The 14,651-nt window shown below is 33.5% G+C and overlaps 1 long non-coding RNA gene across 1 annotated transcript; it reads right to left on the bottom strand.

The window, feature by feature from the left end:
* Nucleotides 1–2,088: 2,088 nt before the first annotated feature.
* LOC149269979 (uncharacterized) lies at nucleotides 2,089–4,137 on the bottom strand. Its single transcript, XR_016269227.1, has 3 exons — nucleotides 3,423–4,137; nucleotides 2,807–3,336; nucleotides 2,089–2,682 (listed from the first exon to the last, which is right to left on the bottom strand). It is a non-coding gene; the product is annotated as an uncharacterized LOC149269979 (long non-coding RNA).
* Nucleotides 4,138–14,651: the final 10,514 nt, after the last annotated feature.

The following is a 14,651-nucleotide window of genomic DNA, read 5'->3' as shown; positions in this document are numbered from 1 at the left end:
TTGTTCAAGATTTATTAAATTAACTCAAGTTGTGGCAGCCGCGCCGACTGTGGCAGGAGAAGCGAATCAACTTGAGGCCAAAGCCGGGCGAACGAGCATTGCCAGTCAAACATACACGCAATAAGTTAAGCTCTGAGGTCAGCTAAGGGTGGCGATTTTCTTTCACTCTCCCACTATCTCTGTCTCTATTGATAATGAAAAATTGCTGATAGGCCAAGCAAACTCTGTTCGATGTTTAGGTAGTACATGTATGGAATTTTAGCTCAAAAGAATATTATTTATATATAGTTTTATATAAGTATAATATACGCCTATCGATAGAAAAGCTATCAACTTTACTATGCCATACTAATATACATATATATAATTATATTTAATCTTAAACTCATCATCAACAGACAACTAAACACTGTGACTAAGCCGCAATGCATTAATCCAATTAAAATATATTTCTGCTGGAAAGGCAGTCCTAAATATGTATGCAAATTTATATAATAGCAGATAATGCCAAAACGACATATATGTATATATATCTACAACTGAGTCCTAGCTATGGACTCCAAATTTTTATGGCAAAATGAATAAATGTTTGTGCTGAGTAAATGCAGATTAAACTGAATTGAATTAACTGCATTGTAATTGTCTGCACTCAGGGCGAATAATAATAAAATTTATTTATTTGGGGCAAAGGGCAAACAAGCGGGCGGGGCGCGCCTGCCGACTCCAGTTGCAATTCAATTTATTGCTGTTGACCGCGGCTAGGATGATTTGGCTGCTTTTCCGGCAAAGCTCCGCATTGCAATTTACGTGCAAAAACCAACATAAATGTTACAGACACAACAACAACAACAAAAGCAGTAAATATCTAGGTAAAGGTAAAGGTAAGTTCGAGCTACATTTGATTGAAACGCTGCAATTTGGCGGACTAAAAGAGTGAGCAAGGGCGAGCCAGAGAGAGAGAGAGAGCTGAGGTAGGGTGAAAAAGAATACTTGAGAGTAGCGCATATACATATATATATATATATACATATATATAAGCGGACTCGAATTTTAGGAATATTCATAGCATTGCCAACGCTTCACCGGCAACAACCACAAAAATGCATTCAATTGAAAATGTTTGAATTTGAATTTGAATTTATATTGCAAGTTTGACTTGATTGAAGGCACTTGATATCGTTTCCTTTTGACATTGCGCCAGTCCACTTCATGCTATATATATATATATCTATGTATTTATGTATGTAATTCTGCGGTTTGCATGCTTTTGTTTGGGCCAAGTGCAGACGCTTGGCTAACAAGCTTTGGATTTTCTATTCATTTGAGACGATTTAATAATGCATTCAACTGCACACAAACTCACTTTGAGTAAGCGAATTTTCCTTTATTTATTTATTTATTTATAATTTTATTTTTTTTGTGTGTGTAACAAAAGTCAGCTAATTAAATTTAATTGTTTGACCACAAGTGAAAATTGGTTGCGCCCTCAATGTTAATATGTTTGCCAATAATACTCAATATGCATCGATATGTTTAGATTCATATATAAATTCAATATAAATTTAGAGTAGTGTCAACTAAGATAAACTTATATATTTTCAAAGAAAATTTAATTGCTAATAGGTTTAGAATTATTTTTGAAAATATGTTTACATTTGGATTGAATTTAATGTTAGATTATTATTATTATTATTTTATTTTTGTTGAGAAATTGATTTATTTTCAATTTCCCTTTAATTTAATAATATATATATTTCATAAATATTATAATGTATTAAAAATGATTGAAACAAATTAAATTAAATATAGATGCATATAAATTATAAATTATGTACATTTTAATATATGTATGTATATGTTATATATTATATATTAATTCACTCTCAAACAATAAAATAAAAAAACATTTTTATAATTAGAGTAAAAATATCTTTTAGTTGTCCCCAAATATTGTATTATTAAATAAAATTATTTTTCGTTTATTTTTTTAAAGGTTTCCTGCTTTTCAAATTTAAATTGAATACTAGCTGGCCCGGCAAACGTTGCATTGCCCTCTATATTATTTCTAGGTAAAAAATTGTTGAAAGCTATGTTGTTCAGGCTGGGATACACTGATAAATTTATTAATCGGATTTTCATTCAAGCACCTTGTTGTAAACGACATTCTTCGTTTTTTGGTCGGGTGCAAGAACAAATAATGCGGATCGTTTGCCAACACGTGAGCATGCCACGTACAATTGACCATGAGAAAAACACGCATTTTCTAGATTGAGGCCACAAATAGTCAAAGATTGGCCCTGTGATTTGTTGATCGTCATGGCGAAGGCAAGACGAATCGGGAATTGAATTCGTTTAAACTCAAAGGGCATATCTGTTGGGATCATCGGAATCCTTGGAATAAGAACTTCCTCATCTTTAAATTTTCCTTTGAGTATCGACGCGTGAATAACATTGCTCATCAGTTTTCTTATCACCAAACGCGTTCCATTGCACAGTTTTGGTTGGTTTAAATTTCTAAGCATGCAAATCATGGAGAATTGCTCTTTTCATAGCTGTGTTCATTTCTTGACGCCGGTCAAGTTGTTCTTCCATATTGCCCATGAAGTATATTTGCAAGAATTTTTGCTGTGCATCTTCAATAGGTTGCAATGATCCAATGCGATGGCAAATCTGGCCTTGAATCTTTAAATTCAAAGCCATAGTTATAGTTATATTTACAAACACTATTTACAGAAATCTAACAAACTACATTATTCAAAATTTTTTTTTGGCAGTCATAGAAAATAAAATTTTTAACGTAAATTACCTTAAATATCCGTCTCCAATATTTTCCGCCCCAAATGAAGTCATTTGGAAACAGGCATTGTATTTTTGAGTGTTCGCTAGAAAATGTCGTGATTCTAGTGTTTCGCCATAAAGCAGGGAACGCAATGGCTATGGTGACCGCTAATGGCAATGTCACTTTACCACTAAGGCAGCACAAACCGGGCGTTTCACCAGCAAACTTCAATGCGCCACAATGCTAGCAAACAACGTCCATTGGACCAATGCAAACTAAACGATTCAAGCTGTAATCAATGGTGCAATCATATCGAAACGCTGCTCGATTCAAATCAATCCTTGAACCATTTCTTATTGCCATTTCACGGGCTGCCTCTCTTTGAGAAGCACGAATTAAGGCCCTTCTTCCCTGGGTACTAACGCGGAGCCTTTCTCGGGCGATTTCTCGCTCTTCGTCAGATAATTGACTCGCGCTATTCCGTTGCCTAATTGCATTATGGGTCCGCCGGGAAAGATTAGATCTTCTAGGACGCGGCATTTTTATTAATAGTAATACTGCCCTCGCACAAAACCATATAAAACAATCGAGAAATATAAATATAAATAATTTACACAAATTTATGTTTGAGACAAACAAATACCTGAACTTTCGAGATATTTAGCTTTTGTAAAAGTCCAAAAATACAATTTTTAATAATTAACTTTTTTTTTTTTAATTTCGAATTTTGAATTTTGAATTTTTTATTTATTTTTGATTGTTAGGTTTTAATCTTTTGATTTTTTTTTTAATTTTTGCAGATTTTTGATTTGAAATATTTATAAAGTTTAAAAGTCCGAAAATATAAAAAGCCAAAAATACACTTTTTAATAATTACCTTTTTTTTTTTAATTTCGAATTTTTAATTTTTTATTTATTTTTTGAACAGTCAGGTTTTAATCTTTTGATTTTTTGCAGATTTTTGATTTGAAATATTTTTCCTTTTGATTTGAAAAATTTTTTTTTTTTTTTTTTTTTTTTTTTTTTTTGAATTGTCAGGTCTGCTCGAGGTCAGGAGACCGTAGACTGACTGACTACATTTGTTTATTTACTTCTACACTATTGTCAAAACTGTCACTGTTACCAAGCCTACTGGGTATAAAAAAAATTTGAACATTTGGGGAAAAAACCGCGTTTTTCAAGTATTCGGCAAATTTTTTCAGTATTTTTAAGACCCTATACTAAACTCGTTGCGGAGACAAATCCAACAAATCAAAAACCATGAAAATTGGTTCAGCCCAAATCAAGTTATAAGCAGTCTTCACTTTTACACAACTTTCTTTTATATATATAGATATGTACAGTATTTTGAAACAGAATTCTTCAAGCTTAGTCCGAGCATTTTATGTTTTCAGCGCTGCCTTCTGGACAACAAAATCATTTGATTGTGCATTGACTGTGCTTAGTTTTTATGCCGCAAGAAGCTACTGCATAATAAAATGTCGCAATTTAAACATTAATTATAGTCATCGGAGCGCGTCCGTGAAATAGTTACGTATTGATAGACAAGCAGAGCGGCGGACCGAGCCATGAACCTCAAGGATAACGCGTCCTGCATGCCAAATGCTGGGCACGTAGGCAGTCAATGGCGACATCGACTGCGGTTGCGGATACGCAGATACGTTCGCAGTTGAATACGGCGGCTCGCTCTGCTTCTTTTTTTCGCAAACTAACCGCAAGACAAAATCCAAAGTTCGAATCTTACATTTAACGGCATTTTGGATGCTGCCGTGGCTGGCGCTGATTTTAACGACGTTTTAGCTGCGATTTCCATGCACAACTTCTACGTCGCTGGGACGAACTCCATAAACTTACAAGATGCGCGTGTTACCTGCACAGAAGTTGAAGTTAAAGTTTTCTGTTTTTTTTTTTTTTTTATGTGTGTGACTCTCAATTCCAATAAACTGGCTGGCACAATATTAGTTTTTATGCGGCAGAGAAAAAAGAAGGACATAAAATAGATTTGGAAAAGAAAAGAAAAGTTTGGACTCAACAAAAGCGAAGCAAATAAAGAAACTGCAAAATCATTTAGGCAAACACTGACAGACTTTTACAGACTTCGCCCAGCGCCAAGTCCATATTCGAGCACACAATCTAGCTGTCAGTGCTGAATGCATCGAGCCAACAAAATAAAAAAGCTGAATTTGGAGCCACAATGTGATAAAAAGATTATGGAGGGAAAGATTCCGTCAAGTAAAGTGGCAGTGCGGAAATTTATTAAAAAACGGTCGAATCATATGAATGGAAAGGGGAAGCAAGTAAATGTTAAAATACATACATGTATATGAAAATAAAAGGAAAATGTATTTATAATGTAAAAATAAATTTGCTATAAATTAAAAAAAATATATATATAATATATAAGAAAAGTGTAAATTATTTATATCAATATATAATATATAGATATATAGATTTTTAATAAAATTAACATAATGATTTCGGATTGCATTTGTATGCTGCAGGTCTCGCATATATGAATACGAGTATATATAGGTATGTTAATATTATATATAAAAAGTCTCTTAATTTGCAACATTTCGAATAACATTCGAATAACAGGCAATGATTCTCTTGATAAACTTAATTCGGGTTTCATAGTATTAAAAAAAAAATATTGTAATAAAACTTTAAAAATTAGAGACGGCTTAAAAGCAGAATATTTTCATGAGATTTACGTATTTATAATTAATATATACTTTAGCAATATTTTTCAATTTCTTTATAAATTTTAGAGTGAATATATAAAATAAATTTTAAGTAAATAAATATTTTAAATATTATTAAAATTATTATAAATATTATTAAACCAATTTGTATGCTACTAAAAATATATATATTTTTTTTAATCGACAAATTTCAATTCCAAATAATATAAAGCATATCGTAATGAATTTAGATCGAGCGGTTAACATATAAGTGAATAAAATCTGGTTTCAGCATTTTTTAAATATATGCTTTACATTTAATAATCAAAATGAATAATAATAATTTGAATTAAATATTGATAGTACACAGATTATTGCACATAAATATTTATAATATTGTATCAAAATGTTTATATTAATCTATGTGTAAGGGCATTTTGAAATTGATTCATTTTCCAGCCAAGTTGGCCAAATGCAGCTAAAGTTGCCAACACTGCCAGCTCACCTGGTTATGCCCATCAGACTTGTTTCAGTATGCATGGAAAACTTTGTGCTATGTGACTTTCAGAAATTTTTAGTTTTGATTTCAAGTTTTGCCGTAGCCTGTTGTCAGCTCATGGCGGAGCTTAGCTCCAAAAAATATTGCAACTAGCAGCAAAGTCACGTGCAAGTTTGCCGACATTTTGGCATTACCTGGCAACCCTGCTCGGGCGCCAAAGCATGCAACTGACAAACTGCTGCGTATGCCATGCCAACTTTAAGTTCAGTCTACCACAAACACACACACTCTCTCTCTCTGTCGCTCTCTGTCGCTCTCCCTCTCTGCCTGTCTGTTTGGCATTGTGCAATTGCCAAGAGCGCAATTAAATAAATTTCCATTTAATTGCGATGAGCACTCATCGCACTCACGTTGAATTTAACATGCACTAACTAAATCTGTCACGTGCCCCAACAAAGTCAGTGGTTGGGTATTTGGATATTCCAGGTAGGAGTTCGGCTTACACATAGCAAATAGCTCAGTCTCTCTGTCTCTATCTCTTTTCCCTGTCACCTTCTCGATGCCTTCAACTTTTGCCCTAATTACAATTGTTTCGCATTTTGCAAGTGAGTTAAGCAAGCGCAAGCAAAATATTTATATGCATTACTTAGCATCAACGTTTTTGTGGCTATGCAATTTCGCTAAGTGTATATGCTGATTAAGTTGGCTGATAAACAATAATCAAGTTGATTAGCTAATTGAAGGAGATATTAATATATATTTAAATGGGTTTGCAACGTTAAGAGTTCACTATTAAATATTGACAATAATAGGGAAGAAAGCAGAATAGAGAGAGGCAGAGGGAGAGAGAGAGAGAGCGAGAGAGAGAGAATGAGAGAGAGAGAGAATGAGAGAGTGAGAGAGAGAGAGCTACATAAAGACAGCCCTCCCTCTCTGGGAGTGAGAGAAAGAGAGAGAGCTACATAAAGATAGCCCTCCCTCTCTGGGAGTGAGGGAGTGAGAGAGAGAGAGAGAGAGAGAGGGAGAGAGCTACATAAAGATAGCCCTCCCTCTCTGGGAGTGAATTGGAAAGAGAGGGAGAGAGAGACAGAGAGAGAGAGGCAGACACAGAGAGAGAGAGAAAGAGAGAGAGAGACAGAGAGAAAGAGAGTTAGTTATAGAGAGAGAAAGACAGATTCTTTTCAAATGGATTATATGCCATACAGCATCGATTTATCGATTTTTATTTCGCTTTAATTCCTTCAAGACGTCTGATCTTCTTGAATCCAAACGAAACTGTCTCCGCTTCAACTCAGCTCTGCCGATCTTTTTCTCTTCTTCTGCCATTACTCATTATGGCAGTCACGCCAAGTATCCACAGCCTCAGCCATCGACGGTTAACCAAAGTGCTGGTCCCTCAAATCAAATATATAAGCCTATATATTAAGCAATATCATCAAAATTTTCACCATAAGTTACATACTGAAATGAGTAAATTAATGTTGTACAGATGTTCGCCTGCTTGCCATATCGTCCATATTGAAGGATCTTAACTCGAAACATTTACCGTTTATTATTTCACAATTAGCATTATAAAATATACTTACCCTACCTGCTCCTATTCCCTCATCTACTCCGTTTCAATTAGAATTATTATATCCCAATCTGTGCTTCAGTTTTTTAGCTTTAAACATATTAGCGGCATTACAAAATTTAAGTTTCATATAGATGCAATTAAATTTTATGAGCTTCACATAGTTTGTTAGGAAATGGTGCTTATCTATTGAAATTACACTCCATTTAACTACCGCAACCTATCGGCAGCCATAGACACATCCGCATTCGCATCCGCAGCAACATCCGCTCAAACTAAACGATGCCAAACGACGCTCAACACCTTTAGCGGCGAATGGAGCATAAGAAATCATATCAAAGTATTTCAGCGTACGGATATAATATATATAACAATTTTCACACAATTTTCCTAACACGTTATTTGCGCGTATTTCATATATCCTTACTGTCAGGACACTTGCTGTGTGTGCGCGCGTCTGTATGGGTGCATGTGTGTGTGTGTGTGTGAATTAGCGGCAAACGGATGTTGAATTGGTTTGCCTTTGGCTTCGCTTCCCAGCCAAGTGTGTGAAGCAAATGTGTGTGTGTGTTCGAGCAGCAGCATCTTGTGTCAGGTTTTTTCTTCTCAGCTCGATGTTGACTGCTTGTTTTTATTTCCTTTTTGACGTGTGCACTTGTGTGTGTGTGTGTGTGTGTGTGTGTGTGTGTGTGTGCGGGTTGTTCAGGCACGTTGGCACGCTTAAATCAAAGCAATTTGCCGCACAGCTTCGTGAATGTGTGTGTAAATTATCGCCGCAGGATTTTGTTTTATTAAACTCAAGTGTGTGCTCGTTCGTCTGTGGGCGCCAACCTCAGATTTACTGAGCTTTACAAGCGTACATATGTATATGTGTTTATGTATAATTTGCTATACATACGTTTATAATTTTAAGCAAAACTTAAACATTTCAAAGGCATTATGAAATATATATAATAAAGTATATATCCAATAAAAATTATATATATTATTACTGAGTTAATAAAAATATATCTTCATATCTTTAAATATCTATATAAGTATAAATATACTATATAATAATACAAGAAACGTTTGAAAACGTTATTTAACTTTGACTTTCATATATATTTAATTATTATTATTTTTTTTTTTAAATGGGAATAATTTGTATTTTATAAATATTTCTATATACAGTCGAGTCTCGATAATTTGTACCCCGCTAAATCAAAAATAGTAATAAGTCCAAAAAATTCGATATCTTTGAATTTGAATTTATGTGTAAATCAAAAAAAAAAAAAACGGATCTTATTATTTCAAATTATCGGAATTTTTCTGTATTAAAATTCGTAGGTTTTCGAAAATTTGTGCACTTAATATTTTAGTCGTACTATAAAAATCTGTCATTTAAGTAGGTCACACAATGCGATATTTTAATAAATTCGCCTTTGTATAAACTACTTAAGTGCTGAATTTTCATCAAAACTTAGTATTTGTGAATGATTGTATTTATGCATATTTATTTTAATAAGTTATGGTTTATTTCACTTTTTACTTTCGTTGTTCTTGTTGAAATTTCTATGCATTTATCACAAGTAGTAAATTAAAAGGTTGACTTCAAACCACGACCTTTTAATGGTTACTACTTATGGTACTTGCATAATATTCACAAATTTTAAATATTAATATATGCACTTTCTAAACGTGAAAAACCTCAATGTTGATCTAGTAAAGATGAATTTGACACTGGATGCAGCTGATGGCAAAGTCAGTCAATTTATACCCTAATTCTCAAGCGCTACTGAACTCAAGCCTGTTATCAGTCTTTTGTCTATTTTAAACAAACAACTATTATCTATGCATCCCGCTGGTCAAGAAAAACTATTCAAAATCTTTTTCAAGTAAACCAAATGTTATTTGCACATGATATGAACCAATGCTGCGATCTATGCCAATAAATAGAAAAATATGTCTTTCATTGAGATTCTTTTTGAAACCAAAAGATGAAATTAAATGATTTATTTATAAAGTTTGCAAATAAATTAATATTACTGCAAAACTGAATAGTAAACAAAAATTAAATAAAAAATTTATTTAATAAAATTAAAAATGATATAGAAATTAAATAATCTAATTTAACTTATATATATAATAAAAGTCCTAATATATTGTACGTAATTTGCAAAATTAAATTTGAGATAGTAATAAATTATATTTTCTTCTTTTGAAATTACAAAAAAAAAAGAAAAAAAAAATTATGTACATATTTACTATTTATCACAATAATATTGTAACATTTTAATATTTGTGCTATAAGACTTTTTTTTTGTATTATGTATTATATTTTATTAAATTTATGCCATAGTTATCATACATAATTTAATGCGTTATTATTTGAGTAGATAAATCTGATAGTAATTAAATTAAAATTGTATAAAGTTAAGTAAAATAACAAACTTCAGTTGAATATTATACATATATGTAAAATGCATCTCTCAAGCCATATGTATATAAATATATATCATATCTATTGATATTGCTGATCGACTGATTGAGAGACAACAAAATGTGAAGTAGGAACAAATTAACATGCATAAGTCAAGCTTGAGATAAGGATAATACAATTGCAAAGCTTAGGTAATAATGTAGGCATGTTCTCCTGTTCATTTGCCCTCACACAGACACACACACACACACACACACACACACTGACACTTTCACACTGTCACAAACACCCCTGCAGCTGTTTCGCTTACTTAACACGTCGTTTTTGTTGGTAAATCGGAGAATGAAGGCACAGACAGTCAGACGATTTTGTCGACATATACAACAATGTTGCCAAAATAGCATGACAACCCCACAACAACACCAACAAGAGCAACAACAATAACAATGATGCCATTAAAGCCGCCAGGGCTGCCATTTTTCCACGTGTGCGCGCTTTGACAATGAAATGTTTGCGTACCATTTACGAGTGTGTGTGCTGTGCGTGTGTGTGTGTGTGTGTGTGCGAGTGTGTGTGTTGGCACTGGGGTGTAACTGTGTCGTTTATGTGCATGATTTTTCACTTTTGCAAAACACTTTTATAATATTTGACAGCATATTTTTTGTGCAGATTTTCCATTCAAAGTTGATCAAAAGAAAAGTCAGGACGGCACAACATCTTGATGCCTTCCTTGAATGCAATAATTCATCTAAGGCTCTTATGAAACTTATTTAAAGCTGCTATTTGCATGTCGATTAGGTATATGGAGCGTGAAAAGAGTTCTTTTTTTTCAAATCATAAAATGTAACCCTTTGAATTATGTATTAAATGTGTGCATATGTACATATGTATAAATTTTTATTTATGATTATAAGTTTTCAAAATGTACATACATTTATGTTGCAACAATAACAATTAAAAAAATTTTTAAATTGAAATTTTAAAAATACATATATAAATATATAATTTCGCTTAAGCATTCATTTAAACCAAAGTTGGAAATTATTTTTAGTTTGTTTTTGAATTCAATAAATTTGATTTGCAATCTGTCCTATATTGAACAATAAGAAAATATAAATACAATTTTTAACAATAACCGGATGGTCTGAACTCTAATGAGATTAATTCATATATTTACTTGTCAATTTTTAATGCAATAAAATGGCTTAATAATAATAGTAATATATTTTGAGCCATTATTTTAATTTATTTTAGCTCATGACTAATTTTTTTTTAAATATTTTATTTCCACTAATATTAAGCACACATATTATATAAATATTATATATACATATAAATATTTATTAGACTTTCATAACATTCATAAACTTCTAAGTCACCGAATATATTGGCAAAACTTTCTTAATCCTCATATGAGGTCTTGCTTCATTTGATTGCATATTTGATTGCCGTTGATCTATAATCTATATATCAATAAACATTACTCCACATTAAATTGTTATCGATGTTCGGCATTTAAAAATGAGCTGTCAACGGCAGTCGATGGGCCCAACTGACGGCATAATAAACTAAATAAATATTGGAACTTCATCAAGTGTCATGAAACGAAAAGCGGGGCTAACGTTATTTGGGGGCAAGTGTTGAAGCGCAAAGATTGATGATGAGAAATCAAAATGAAAATGTGTTTCATAATAACTTTTGCACATTTCCAAGCAACGTCGGCCATCGAGACTGTCTGACATACTCATAATGCGTAGCTAATGTTGACATTTTTCCAACGGTTCAATGGGCAGCCAAATATCAATATGCTGTTGCTTATCAGCCGTCCTTCGGCCACGCCTACCCGCTGCCTAAGAAATGTGACAGCTGTGTTGTTGTTGCTGTTGTTGCTGCTCCTGCTGTCCCATTGTTTGATTGACTTGGATTGGCCTTTGTTTCAATGAGTCGAAACATCTTCATGATAACTTGTCCAAACAGAGATAAAGACATAGGGGAGACAGAGACATCAGACGTACATCGAGAGAGAGAGAGAGCGGTAGAGAGTGAGTGAGTGAAGATGTTTGAGCATTCTTTGAATTCGTGCTGTTTGATTTGTGTTGTATTGCTTTGTTGTTCATTTTCATTTATTGGCTCACTGCACGACAAGTGGATCAATATTTTCGAACGTCATTTACTTGTCATTATACAAAGAATATTGTAGAAAAATTCCATTGCTCGAGCCGGCCCATATTGTGTTCTTTATCGGCGTCACATCATTAGGCAACGCCCCCTACCTGTGCTACCGCACCGCCCGCCCCTCACAGCGACGAAGAAGAAGAAGCACGTGCGCTTTTCTTTTGCTCTGTCTGTGGATTTGTTTGCCAGGCAATTATTATCCTTATCATTGACACAAATCACCATTTAATTAGTCCAATGCCCCGCGAGGCTGGTGAGAACTTGCCTTCTGCATTTCCCATTGATTTGTTGACATTGTAGCTCTACATCAGCAGCTCGAGTGGAACAGCTAGTATCGAGCTGGTGGCTTGAATAAAATAATACACACGTAACTGCACATTTAAATTTTAGTTAAAGCTTAATGTTAACTAATTAGTATTCATTTATAAATAAAATGGGATTATAAAGAATAATTTAATTTAATAGTTTTATTTTATATATATAATAATTTAATTTTAATATACTTTAAAATTAAAGATTTTTTAAATTAATAACTTTCATTTATTTTAACATTTTCATATATTGTTAAATTAACATTTCATTTTTTGTCAATTAATTATTTAACTATGGAATTAGGCAAGGTTGAGCTGAAACGTTTCGGTAATATATTAATATTCCGCATTTTAATATATTTTAAAATTAAATTTTATTTAAATTAATAACTTTAATGTACTTTAACATTTTAATATATTTTTTAATTAAAATACAATTTCATATCAATTAATTATTGTTATATAGAATTATGCACAGTCTTAGCTGAAACGTTTCGGTTTGTGTTTATGGGGTATATCGTTTTTAATCTATTTCGTCGTATTCTATGTCTTAGTATTTCAGCTAGTCGCCGATTGGGTAGGCTGATAAAAAGAAGAAACTGGCTTCACACGTTTTCGCTCCTTTTGCAGCAATCTGTGAATTCTCTTATCAAGGCGAAGATGAACGAGCAGTCGATAAGAAAGTCTGATAATAGAATCTGTAATTTCTCGCCGTTGCCTATGTTGAGTCCCGTCAATTTGTTATTCATTCTTAAGGCATTTGAGTTACTGCATTGGCTTTAAGAGCCCAAAGGCAGCATTGAAAGCATTGAGTTAAGTATAAATACAACAATATATAAATAATACAAAAACTATGTATTTGTAGCTGGAGGCGAGGCTTACAGTGCTATTTTAGTATTAATAATAAATTGAATATAAACATAAATTAATATTGAATAGCAGCGACATCGCTAAGAGCATAATAACATTACGCTCATATAGAATCCCACATATTTACATACATATTTACTAAAAGATAACTAATTTTGAGCCGATAGCTGTAGCACATTTACGTATATAGACATAAATATTTTCTCACCTGTTGTGATAGTTTTAATTACCAGTGTGCTAAAACGAATTGCAGAGCGGCAATAAATCACTGAGCCTTGCAGCCAAAAACATAAATTACAATTAAACCTAAAGAAATTATAACAATATATTAAGCCAGTTTTAGATAGACAAAAATATATACACATATACATATACTTTTGACCTTTTGCAACTATTAATTATCTGTCTGTGTGTGTGTGTGTGTGTGTGCTGGCATTAATGCGACATTAGAAACCCAACAACAATTGAATTGTGCAAAAGTTTTGCTGTTGCTGCAGTCTCTGGCTCTTGGCGCTCCATAAATCTGCATAAAACATGCCAAAGCTAAAGCCCAAAGTCCAACTGCTGACTCCTTGTTGTTGTTGTGGTTGTTGTTGCTCTTTGTTGTGGCATGCAACTTAATTAACATGTGGCACCCATATTTCATACCTTGTGCACAGCGTGTGTATCTATATGTGTGTATCCTTAAGATACAACAGACAGTTAATATATATATAAATATATATGCACATATATACATTTACTTGTATCTCCTCATATGGTGTATGCTCGTAAGCCGCTTAACGCAGCGCCAATGCGATTAGCTGACAGCGTCGACTTTTAGCACTTAAATTGCAGTTGCAACCAGTCCAAGCCAGTCCAAGCCAAGCCAAGACCAATTGCCACACATATGGTCCACTTGGCGTATCTGCTGTAGCTGTTGCTCTATTTTATATGGCTTAACTTTGCCCCGGATACGCCCACACCTTTTTGCTGCTCCTGCTGCTCCTGCTGGTGCTCCTGCTGCTGTTGTCCTGTGTTATCTCCTTTGACATTCCCTGCCACAGTTCATTTTGTTTTCACTGCAATTTCTTACTTGTTGTACACAATTAACAGCTATTGCTGCCAGCTCCACTATGAAGGGTCATATCAGCTATTCTGTTCATTTGTATGGGCGTGGGTGTGTGTTGGGGCTGTGGGTGTGGCAGCCAGTGTTTGTTTGCCTTCTGAGTTGTTTGCTGCTGCTGCTGGGGGGTGTATCCCTATTGTAATATGCGTTTTAGTTAGCAAACAGAGCTCGGCCAACATCCTTGCGCTGCGCCTCTCCCCAGCTGGATCCTTGGGCAGCTTCTTGCTGTG

This window comes from Drosophila arizonae, chromosome 3, assembly GCF_054131065.1.
Source record: "Drosophila arizonae isolate 15081-1271.41 chromosome 3, UAZ_ARI_1.0, whole genome shotgun sequence".
Lineage (NCBI taxonomy): Eukaryota > Metazoa > Arthropoda > Insecta > Diptera > Drosophilidae > Drosophila > Drosophila arizonae.
This window is presented reverse-complemented; position numbering and strand designations above follow the sequence as displayed.